General features: G+C 41.7%; 1 protein-coding gene across 5 annotated transcripts in view; it reads right to left on the bottom strand.

Annotated features, from left to right (window-relative positions):
* Positions 1–12,170, bottom strand: part of MAMDC2 (MAM domain containing 2) — a 195,467-nt gene that overhangs the window by 99,479 nt on the left and 83,818 nt on the right. The window lies entirely within an intron of this gene.

Genomic DNA, 12,170 nt, shown 5'->3' on the forward strand with positions numbered 1-12,170 from the left:
TCTATCCCACAATCCTGGGACCGTGACTTGAGCCGAAATCAAGATTTAGATGCTCAACTGACTGAGCCACCCCGATGTCCCAACAACATGGTTTCAAAGTTAGGTAGTTTTTACTTTAAAAATTGAACAATCTCATGCATGAGGAGCATATAACAATTGGTATAGTATAGATTCTCAATGAAGCATAGTCTCAGATCCCTAACTGTCAAATCCTTTTACTAACTCCATTAAAAATATTCTTATGTTGAGGTCATGTGTATCAGAGTTTTCTCAAATCCTATAATTTGTGTACCACCTTGGGGTTTTGCTTTCTCTGTGTACTAATTATTTAATGTTTTTATTTAACCATACTCATCTTCAAAAATATAATATTTATTTTATCTGGTTCCTTAGTAACACTGTCCATGAAATTTGTGCGTTGCTGTGCTGGTTAGTCTAGTACATTAAAAAAATACATACAACATGTTGTATATTATAGTTCATCAAAACTGGGAGAGTATGCACGATTATTTTTAATAATACGGCATGTGCCCCTGAAAGAGTTATGAACCACCACAATATGCATATTACACTTTGGGAAACGTTGATTTATATGACAGTCAGTTACTATATCATCATAACTGACTCTTCAAGACCTGGAAACTAAGGCCCAGAGAGGGTGACAAATTGGATCAAAGTTAACCAGACAGCCTAATGCAGAGTTGAGACAAGAACACAAGGTTATGGATTTCCAGGTCCATATTTCCAGTAGCCAATCTCCTAAAATACCTCTTGTTGGAGTCGAAACTAAATCCTGCTGCAGAACTACAGGATTAACACTGTGATACCCCAACCCAGTCTTGCTTCCCACCACACTGGTATTATTTCTTCACCCAGGAAACCTAAAGGTAGCCTCTTTCCTCCTAAACATGCCTGACAGTGTACACCTGAGCTGGCCTCGCGATGCACCTTCCTCCGTTCATTCCTTGCTTGGCATGTACAGACATGCTGCCCCAGAGGGGAATGGAATGCAGGAGAGAGGACCAATCTGGAGGTGTCAACACTATGTACTATTTAGGGACTTTTCTGGAAGTTTTCTGACCTTGTTTCATCCACTCCCAAATAAACACTCTCAAATGTATCAAGCCGAATGAAACCCTATAATGGAATGTCTGAATGTTTCTACAAACTGCCTCCAAAAATATAGGTTATGTTTAAATCCTGTGTTGTTGTTTTTTTAAAGAATTTTTTAAAAACCCTATACTTTCCCTAATTAAGCAATGAGAAAGTGAAACTGTCCCTAATAGAGAGGAGTCTGGGGTCCTATGGAAGCAGCAGCAGAGCAGACAGACAGCTCTGTGCTGAGCCTTCTTGCCTCTGGTTCTAAGGATCAGCCTCAAAAGCCAACCAAGAGTTGAAGATGTTGAGGTAGATGCCTGTGGCTTTTATCTGAAGGTTTTCATTTCCTCACAGCTCTGGTTAAGAGTGTCCTGTTTTTTCCTTGGGGAATCTTCCCTTCCTCAGTTTCAGCCCAAATGGTTAGAGCAGGACTGACCCCAACCCGTCTTCCAGGAATCCCACATGACCCAGGCCTGACCCATCAGGTTGTTCAAGCCCTTTGGCAACAAAGGCTACTTTAGGAGTTACCACATGGACCAACTCAGGTAATGAGGCTCAATTAGGAGAATTTTGGGGTTTTTTTTTAAGTTTATTTATTTTGGGAGGGGGGCGGAGTAGGGGCAGAGAGAGAGGGAGAGAGAGAATCCCAGGCAGGCTCCACACTGTCCATGCAGAGCGCAATGCAGGGCTTGATCCCACAAACCATGAGATCATGACCCAAGCTTAAGATGGACACTTAACCGACTGAGCCACCTAGACGCCCAGAGCTCTTTTTCCATAGGAACCATTAGCTGTAAGAATGTTGGCACCTCACCTTCCTCCAGGAGGAAGAACCGCCAAAAATGCAGCCAGCACAACGAAAGCCAGAACCAAGAGAAATGAAGAGAAGGAGATTGAACTGGATGGCATTTTTATAAGCCTCTAGTGGCATCTGAAGCCAGGTATCCCTGAAATTTTAATATACATTAGGTGATAAGGTCTTTTGGTTTAAGCCAGTTTGAATTAGAGTATGTTTTATTTAGTGGGGAACAAAAGAGCCTTGTCAATACAGAAGTCAGAGTGAGTACATGATATGCTCCTTTCAGCCATGAGGAAACAGGGAATGGGGAAGAGAGGAGGCAGAGGGTGTGAACTGGACAGTAGAAAGTGGTCAGAGACTATTTTCTTGTCTCAACATTGCCCCTACCTAGCTGTGTGGTCACGAACAGTGAGTTGACCTCCCTGAGCCTCAGTTTCCCCATCGGTGAAGTAAAGGAATTGGACAATCAGTAGTTCTCAAACAGACCTCTGTGGAGCCTCAATGTCCTTCAGGCAATGGGAGGGTAATGGGGACCAGGTTTCCAGACTTCCATTCTGTGGAACTTACTTCCTTATATTTATTCGACAGGCTTCTTACAAGATTTTGTTGGAAGAATGGGTTCTCCTGGTAGACTAGATTCGTTGACTATTCTGGTTCTGTTTATACTAAGGTCTAAATTGAGTCAAGGCTCATCTGGGACCAGTAAACATGTGGTGCCTCTATCCTAAGAGTTGGTCAGAAGCCAAGGTCAAGAGCTCAATCCCAGGAGGGTTTGTTAGCTTTACATAGACATAAAAAATTGTTAATGACAATGAACTTCATCCCTAACCCTAAGAACTGTGTGGTCAGCAGTCAAATAAGGTACTGAGTAAAGGAACAGAGATGGTTCCATAGAGTCATTAGCTCTGCTTTAACTGATGATATAAATACCATTGGTTAACACTCAAGGCAGGCAATCTCTCCATTGCTAGAGAACAGAGGGTAGTGTGCTTGGAGGTTTGTTTCTTAAAACAGTGTGATCATTGTAGAAGAAGCCGAAAAAACAGAGAGCACTTGTTACACAATCACTTGCACAGCACTTGATGTGTATCCACAGTGCTCTAAATTCACATGGATTTGCTTTTTCTTATAGAGACCATGTTGTAGTGGAAATTAGATGAAATACAAATCCCTATAAAAGCATATAAAAGCATTTCTAGGGAAACAAGGTATGATGATTACATTAAAAATATATCAGCTTGCAGGCAAGTTTTGACACTGTATGAGCACATGGACTAACTTAGGTAAATGAGGCTTAATTATGATATTTTGGAATGCTCTAAATCTTTGAAGAATGTATCTTAAAAAATACATTTTAACACCAATTGCAGGAATGGGTCATCCACTGTTATAGTCAAAGTGATTTTCTTTTCTTCATTTCAGGTAACAATTGCAAATATGACTAAGATCTGTATAACGAATACGTGTTTCAAGAATAATATTGATCTTGCCAACAGTAGCTGAATATTTATTTTAGTAAACATGCTGAAAGACAATAAATGAAAAATGAAAATTATTTTTCTATTTTGCTTCTAGTCTCTGAATAACTAATGTTTTCCTTATTAGAATACTGTTTTTCTTTCAATAGTATGTAACTCAGGCAACTTATATAATACAAAAATAAAATCATACATATTTTGAGGTTTAATTTCTCTTATTGATTAACTCCTGATTTCTGTCCCTTTGCTGACATATGCTATAGATACACAAAACCCAGAAGGGACAGGGTGAGAAAAGATAAGAACTAAGCCAGACTAGGCAGAGCCCAGATAAGATACAGGCAAAGGGTCAGTTGAGGGCAAGCTATGAATGCGTCACAACACATCTTGGGATTTGGAAGCAAGTAGCGGTCAGGAAGAATCCAAATTGGGAAGGACAGATGGTTTCAGGATTAGACAAATGCAAAAGGCAGAGACTCAAGATAGGCAGAAATATATGTCAACACTTGGGACAAAATAGACATTTACCAGATGACGGGGAGTTTCAGACAGCACCTTGGATAGCTCCCTGGACAAGAGGTGTTCTGACAAAGCTATGACCCTAAAAATGAAGGATCTCATCTTCTACATCTCAGAATTCCCAGGTGGTACCACCCCTGATGGAATGAACTTGGTCCCTGGAGCTTTGGGGAACCGGATGCAATATTCCACTAGAAGGTTTGACCTAAAGCCCTGGGGCTGATGCCTATGGCCTTCAGTAATAGGCTCCTTGGTGACGGGGTGGGGTATATGAAAAGTACCCTCCCAATCTTCAGATCATTTGCTTTCCAAAAGCGTATCCCATTTAATTTGGGAACAGAAGGGACCAGCACGACTGTGAACAACAAAGGGCCCTGTGGTACAGTTGTGTTAATGTTCACCTTTGATTTCATATTGTCCCTTTTGGGTACCTATACTTGAAGATTAGAAGTAAGATATAGCGGATTATGTATTTATTAGATGTAAGAAAGTCTTACATTAAAACAAGTTTAATTTTCCCATTACTACAACTTCAAACAGAGCTCATAATAGCGAAAAAATCCCTGGGTGTGACTTTCATGTAGGCATCTGTTGCCAGACTTTATTCCCCTCCAACCAAGTACTATTAATAGTGGAGGAAAGTTAGCTTCAGCTGACTCTTCATTAGCAGAGCCCAAAGTCTCTTGGGTTCAAAGACAAGCGTTATCATTTATCTCAAAGTTCTTTGCTCTATTCATCTTATGGTATCAGTAGATCATAACAATAATTGGAAAACCAAACTAATTTCAAATGGCTTATTCACTAAATGAAAACATGACATTAAGATTATTAATCTAATGGGGCCCGTGGGTGGCTCAGTCAGGTCATGATCTCATGGTCTGTGAGTTTGAGCCCTGTGTCAGGCTCTGTGCTGACAGCTCAGCACATTTTTTTTCTCTCTCTCTCAGAAATAAATCATAAACATTAAAAAAAGATTATTAATCTACTGAATAGGAAATTTTTATAGATTAATCTAGGAAAAGAATCAGGTAGAAGGAAGAAAACCAACCACATGGTTGGGCATGGAGAGGGGTGGCAACAGAGATTAGAGCCACCCCTCCAATGTGTGATGATGACTATGGGGAGCCCAGGACATGACCATGTGGTGCCAGCTCTGAGGTCTACAATATTTACTGAGCATCTACTCTATACCAGACAGTGGTCTAAACACCCTGGAGATAGAGCTATAAACAAAAAAGATGTTCATGGCATTATTTACTCCTTTCTGGTGATCTTAAGTCAGGTCCGTCATGTCTGAGAGCTGTCTGTGTGATGACTCTTCAGATTGCGGCCAAGATACAACATAAGGTGGTGGCAAAATAGGAGGTGGGAAGGTCAGATCTGGCAGTGGTGGAGGGGCATGAAAGCCCTGGATAAGAGAATTAGGGGTTGTAAGTCCCCCACCTCACAAAACCAGCCTCTTGTTATATATACTGAGAGTGTGCCAGGAGAAGAGAAGAGGGTTCCAATGGGTATTTTGCAGTCAGGGGAGAACTTGATATATTAGAGGAGACATGAGTGATACCTAGTTGGTTTCTTTTTCTTATATATATCACAAAATCACTTTAGAAAAAACCTGAGAAATCACTAAGTGCAGCCTCCTCCTTCTTTTTTTAATTTAAAAATTTTTAAATGTTTATTTATTTTTGAGAGAGAGAGAAAGGAAAAGAGAGAAAGAGAGAGAGAGAGAGAGAGAGAGAGAGAGAGAAAATGAGTGGGGAAGAGGCAGAGAGGGAGGGAGACACAGAATCTGAAGCAGGCTCCAGGCTCTGAGCTGTCAGCGCAAAGCCCGAAGCGGGACTCGAACTCACCAATCATGAGACTATGGCCTGAGCCAAAGTTGGACGCTTAACCAATTGAGCCACCCAGGCACCCCATAACCCCCTCTTTCAACTCTTCCTAAGTCTCTCAGCTAACTAGCAGGAGAGCTAGAACATGCTCATCTGTACTGGAATGGAAGCAAGACATTTCTCTGTGTGACTTTCACGTTTGAATTGTGTCTGGCTAAAGAATCTACCTAATAACAACAGATCGCTGATTTCACATCAGTAAATATAAACTGGAGGGACTACCGGGCAGTCATCCCAGTGGTTTCCTCAGGTCCCCGACAGGTTGGGCTTTGGCTTGTGATGAGGGGAGAAGACAGAGGAAATCATGGGTAAGGAGGAAAGAGAAATGAAGCCAAGGGACTGGAATGCAAGGCCTGACCTGTATCTTGCCAGCCCCTTTCACTGAGAAATACCAACCTTGTATTCAGCTGCAACTCCCTTCTGCCTGCTGATTGTTATTGCTCTTTAAATATGACAGACTGGCATAAGCAATTGATTAGACAGGACTAGCGGTGGTTCAAGAGACATTATATCCAAGCAGGAAAAATTTCACTGAATGATGGAACTCTTTATTGCTTTGGTTATACAACGAAAGCAAACAATATTTTTAAAAGCTCTCACATATGCACAATGTCCAAAAATTCGACACAAATCCAGTATAATTTTGTCAAACTAGAATTACAGAATCCCTTAGATGCACACTTTAAAATGAAAATATTGAATTGAATTATTTTTTTAGAGAGAGAGCATGAGCAGGGGAGGGGCAGGGAGGGAGGGAGATAGAGAGAGAGAGTGAGAGAGAGAAGGAGAGGTAGAGGGAAAGGGGGAAGGAGAGGGAGAGAATCTTAAGCAGGCTCCATGCTTAGCACAGAGCCCAATGCGGAGCTCAATCCCATAAGTCTGGGATCATGACCTGAACCAAAATCAAGAGAGGGATGCTCAACCGGTTGAGCCACCCAGATGCCTCTGAATTATATTCTTTACTGCTAAACCATCAATGGTATGCCACAAACAGAGAGAGACAGAGGAGGGCAATAATGGACAAACCATCCATTCATATCTGAAAATTGTTCTCATTCTTGGGGAAAGACAATCATAGCCACTGCTCACTTCCACAGTTTTCGAAACGTGGTCACACTGGCTATTTTGGATTCTGACTTTACCAATAAGGTTTCCTTTTTGTTCACTTATTCCTTGGTGGGGCAGGAGAAGAGCTAAGATAAACATGCTTTGAAATTTTATTGATAAAAATTAGTGTCTCCTGGAATATTTCTGCTGTAACTTTTAAAAAAAATATTCCTTTTGCCATTTCCAATATTCATCTGGTGGAGGGAGGTTGGCATTCATTAAAAAGTTCCGATTTGCTGGTAGCGTCGTACTAAGTGCCAAGAATAAACCAGGTAGAGGAAATTGCTTCTTAAGCTTCCAGGTTTGAAAGAAAGGGAACTGCCTCTCTTCCATGAAAAATATCTTCTATGACTGGCACTGATCTCTAACCAGCCCTCAAAGTGTAATCATGCCAGAGACGGCCCCAAACCTGCGCTAAGTCACAGAGCAGACTCTTTAGATACAAGGGTCCAAGATCTCTTGACTTTTTTCAGATAAAAGCAGCCCAGCCCCCATCTGAATTCTTGGATTAAAAGACAGAAAATACATGTAAAAAAATACCTAATGCTTTTTGAAGGTCAAAGATAATACTCCGATCAGAAAGTACTGAGGCAAAAGCATAAGAAATAAGCCCAGTGACATCAGATGAGAGAGCGTACTTTCAACAACTTCCTACTGTGTGAATTATAGACTTGACTTCCATGAGAAGATGACAGGAGACTAAAGCTAGGCTTTTGAAGAAAGCTATTCTCTCAGTTTTTTACCTAATGAACTTTGCAATCTGGAACAAGTAACCATTCTAATTCACAGTGCTTTCTGTAGTTTATAGAGAACGGCTACCAATCCTATCTTATTTGAGGTGGCTGTGACCTCTCCATGTTCTCTACAGCTTACCACTTCATGGTCTGTATCAAGAAGCCAGATGGACAGTGCTATAACCATTTATCTGTCTCTTTGCATTTGCCCCACCCATTAGGCTAAGCTCCACTCATCTTGTGGACCTTTGTGGAGCTGGGACAGTCTGGTATGTTCTGGCAGGATCCCTTTTATTTTGCCTGGGAATGAGATCATCACAAGTAAGAACAGATAGCAGAGGCAGAGGGGGCAACAGGCAAGTATTAGGTGAATCAATTTTAGTGGCTCAGCCTATGTAAGTATTCCTGGGAGAGGGTGTCAAGTCTGCAAGGTCCTCCAGGGAAAGATGACCTTTTGAAGGCTGTTTTTCTCAGTGGATTGGGCCCAGGTCATGTGACGAAATTTGCCAAATCTATCCATGAGCTTCTATAGCCTTTGGGAGACTGGCTGAAGACTTGAAGACTCAGGACTGAGAAATGATAAGGAAGTTGCAGTGCTCTTAAAGATTTTTACATTGTCCCCAAACTATATTTTTATTGATCGATCTGTGGAAATATGTGTTGTGTGGATACATGCACAAAAATCATACTACACCCTCGACTGATGAATGGGTAAAGAAGATGTGGTATATATTCATACATACACACACATACACAACGAAATATTACTCAGCCAACAAAAGAATGAAATCTTGCCATTTTCCACAGCATGGATGGAACTAGAGAGTATTAACCTAAGCGAAATAAGTCAGTCAGAGAAAGACAAGTACCGTATGATGTCACTCATATGTGGAATTTAAGAAACAAAACAGATGAACCTAGGGAGGAAAAAAACAAAAAAGAGACAAACCCGGAAACAGACTCATAACTATAAGAGAACAAATTGAGGGTTACTGGAGGGGAGATGCGCGGGGGCATGGGTTAAATACATGATGAGACTTAAGGAGGGTACTTGCTATGATAAGCACTGGGTGTTATATGTAAGTGACGAATCACTAAATTCTACTCCTAAAACTATTATTACACTGTATGTTAACTAACAGGAATTTAAATATAAACTTGAAAAAAAATCATACTACAGACAAACTCACAAGATGAGAAATTCGAGTTTTATTTCTCTTGTTCTGAGTAGTCTTTGGTGCACAGAAATCTGGCAGGGCACCCACAACATTTAAGGTATTACAAGCTCATCCCATACACAGGGCAGGAAAGGACAGTCCCTCCCAGGTCACCAATCACAATGACACACAAAAAGCCAGAGTCAGCTTCTCCATTCACCAGTTTGCCCATTCCCTCCCCTATAGAAAGGATCTTGTGATTTTCCCTTGCTTTCAAGCCCAAGATAAACACCCTCAAGATCTGATTTAGCATCTATCACTACAGCAAACCGCATTACCTCATTTTCCTGCTCTCCTCCTATTCCCGAACTGAATCTTAGGCCTGACCAGTGCTTCCCCTACTCTGTGTCACCTCTTTGCGTCAAACAAACATGAGAGTCCCTCTTCAGCAAGACTCTCATAAAAAAGTGGTATTTTCAGCCCTATGTAAATCCATGTGGCTCAACATTTACCGAACACATACTGTCTGCCAGGCACAATACAGAAGCACATAAAGGGGCTTCCCTCAGTGAGCTAATAGTCTGGTGCAGAAGTACTAAGTCAAAGGAAGGCGTAGCGCCAGGGGACCTAATCAACCCAGTAATCGCAAATCTCTCCTTCGACACCGAGTAAAACATCCTCTCGTCTCTTGTGTGCAATGTAAGTACTCAAGAGAATTCGTTAAAGCTAGGTGTCCCCATCCTATTTATCACAAAACAGGAACTAGACCTGTCTTGGAATTAAAACCTCCCTGACCACTTAGAAACTTTGCAATATTTTCCATTCCTCGACGTTCAGTTTGTGTTTGGCCGCAAGACGCAGTGTAGGAAGAGCCGTTGGCTGCCAAGTCACACAGATTGGCAATGACACAGGGAAACCTAGGAAACTGACCATGTAAACAAACAACACTCCCAAATACTCATGCAACCAGACTGACTGCCCCTGGGAGATCTGCCCTCGTAGCGCCAGGCACTTTTCTCTTCCTTTTTTTCTTAATAGAGGGCTTGAAAATTTTTTAAAATGCATATATTTTAAAAAATCATCTGTTATATAAAAGACAAAAAAAACCTAATTAGGAGGAACTTAGAAGAAAGTGAAGGTCAAGATTAAGCATATGAAGAAAAAAAAAACAAAGCAACAAACTTTGTTTTTGTCCTTATCTCTTAAGAACAGAGGCCCCTCTTGACAGTGGCCAGAAATGAGGAAATGATTAAAGAGATTATAGTCCACATTATGGACTGCAAGGCAATTATTAAAAAGAATGATGTGGGGCTCCTGGGTGGCTCAGTGGGTTAAGCGTCCAACTTCAGCTCAGGTCATGATCTCGTGGTTCGCTGGGGCCCACGTCAGACTCTGCACTGACAGCTCAGCACCTGAAGCCTGCTTCAGATTCTTTATCTCCCTCTCTCTCCCTCTCTCTCTGTCCCTTCCCCGCTCATGTTCATCTCTCTCTTTCAAAAATAAGTAAAACATTAAAAAATTTTAATAATAAAAATTAAAAATAAATACAAAGAATGATGTATCTTGGGGTGCCTGGGGGGTTCAGTCAGTTAAGTGTCTGACTTTGGCTCCGGTCATGATCTCATGGTTCATGAGTTTGAGTCCCGCATCGGGCTCTGAGCTCTCAACAATCTGAAGAGCCTGCTTCAGATCCTCTGCCTCCCTCTCTCTCTGCCCCTCCCTCACTTGTGCTCTCTGTGTCTCTCAAAAATAAATCTAAAAACATTTTTTTAAAATGATGTATCTCTATATTGACTTGGAAATATAGTCAATGTATGTGTATATATGCTTATGAAAAGCATATCTGTCCTTTTATCAACCATCCAAATAAGAATTTATGTGTCTACACACATAGAGGAACTGTGGAAAAGCACATGTGGTACACTGATAACATTGGTTTCTACCAGGAGATGGGATGAGAAGATGAGGAAGACTTAATTAGTAATTTTATATATTTCTGTATGACATGAAGTGTCATAACAGCATGAATGTTTTTGATCATTTAACATAATAGTGTATCAAAGCAAAAACAAGAGACTAGGAAAATATTCTCTGTTTTACAAAAATGCACGATAAATTTTAAATGCTTCCACATATACAAAGTAAGAATAATATTTAGCAATAACACTTGAAATTGCATAACATCCAACCACCAAGTAGTTCTGTTTGCAGACAAATGTTCACTGGTTTTAATCTACTGCAGCTGCACAGGCTCCCGCTCAGCCAGATAAAGGGCAGGTGTGTTTTGCTTGTGTTGGGGGAAGGCCGAAGTTACACCTGTCCAAGACTTCCTCAAAATCTTGCAATGGGCTGTGGAACAGAGAGGGGTTCTCTGAATCTCACCCCACAACCCATTCACATGACCATGCTGGGGCCCTGGGTGGTAAAGGGTAGATGTACTATGACATCTGAGAACAAACAAGTGGCCATTTTCCTGTCAAAAATGCAAAGATGGCCATTCAATGTGCAGTGTTGGAGCAATCAGTCAAGTGCTCACAATCGCGTGCAGAGGCTGACCAGAGAACAAAACCCCTTGGCTTTGATTCATCACCTCCCAGCAGACCACCCACACTGCATGCTTAAGAACCACGTGTGCTCATCAACAAAACAGTAAGATCTGAATGTCTTGGGCTGTTTATATTCATGACACTCTGCTGGGTGGCTTGCTCAGTATGAGAGGAGAGTAGTTAATGTCATTCTCATAGCAGCCTGTGATATATTATAAACTTCTTCCTTGAATAAGCCCTTCGGAGAGCTTCTGTGTCCCAATGTCACAAACTCATCTTAGAAACATGAGTTGCACACCACAGTCTATGCCAGGGGTTTACTCTTTCAGGAGCTCTGCTAACAGTGGGGAATGAGTGGGCCAATAGTCACCAGTCTACAGAATTTCAGGGCTTCTCCTTAGGGGGTCAAGGAAAGCATGGTTCATTACCAACGGGCATACATCGGAAGCCAAGAGATGGTGACCCAGGCCTTGGCCTTGACCTCAAAGCACACCAGCTGAGTGGAGGCTGGAGTGAAGCCTAGTTCTGAAAGGTGGCCCCCTCTGGAGGAGGGGATTCCACGGAGGTCTTGGGATTCCAAGATGGACAGCCTAAGAGGTAAAGATCAGCTGCAGCTGAGGACCTGACCCAGGCTGGGTTTGCTCTGGGCCATCCAAAATCCCACATCCTAAGGAGCCTAAGGAAAGGAGGACTAGATCATCACTTACAAATTCTGGAGCTGTCCTCGGCCTAGAAATATGACTGTGTAAGGTTTGGAGGTGAGGATTTTTGTTGGCAGGACCTGGTGGGTTGCATGAGGGAAGGCTCAACTATACATCGTTTCTTAATTGACGGCATGAAAAA

This window comes from Crocuta crocuta, unplaced genomic scaffold (assembly GCF_008692635.1).
Source record: "Crocuta crocuta isolate KB4526 unplaced genomic scaffold, BGI_CrCroc_1.0 scaffold41, whole genome shotgun sequence".
NCBI classification, from domain to species: Eukaryota; Metazoa; Chordata; class Mammalia; order Carnivora; family Hyaenidae; genus Crocuta; species Crocuta crocuta.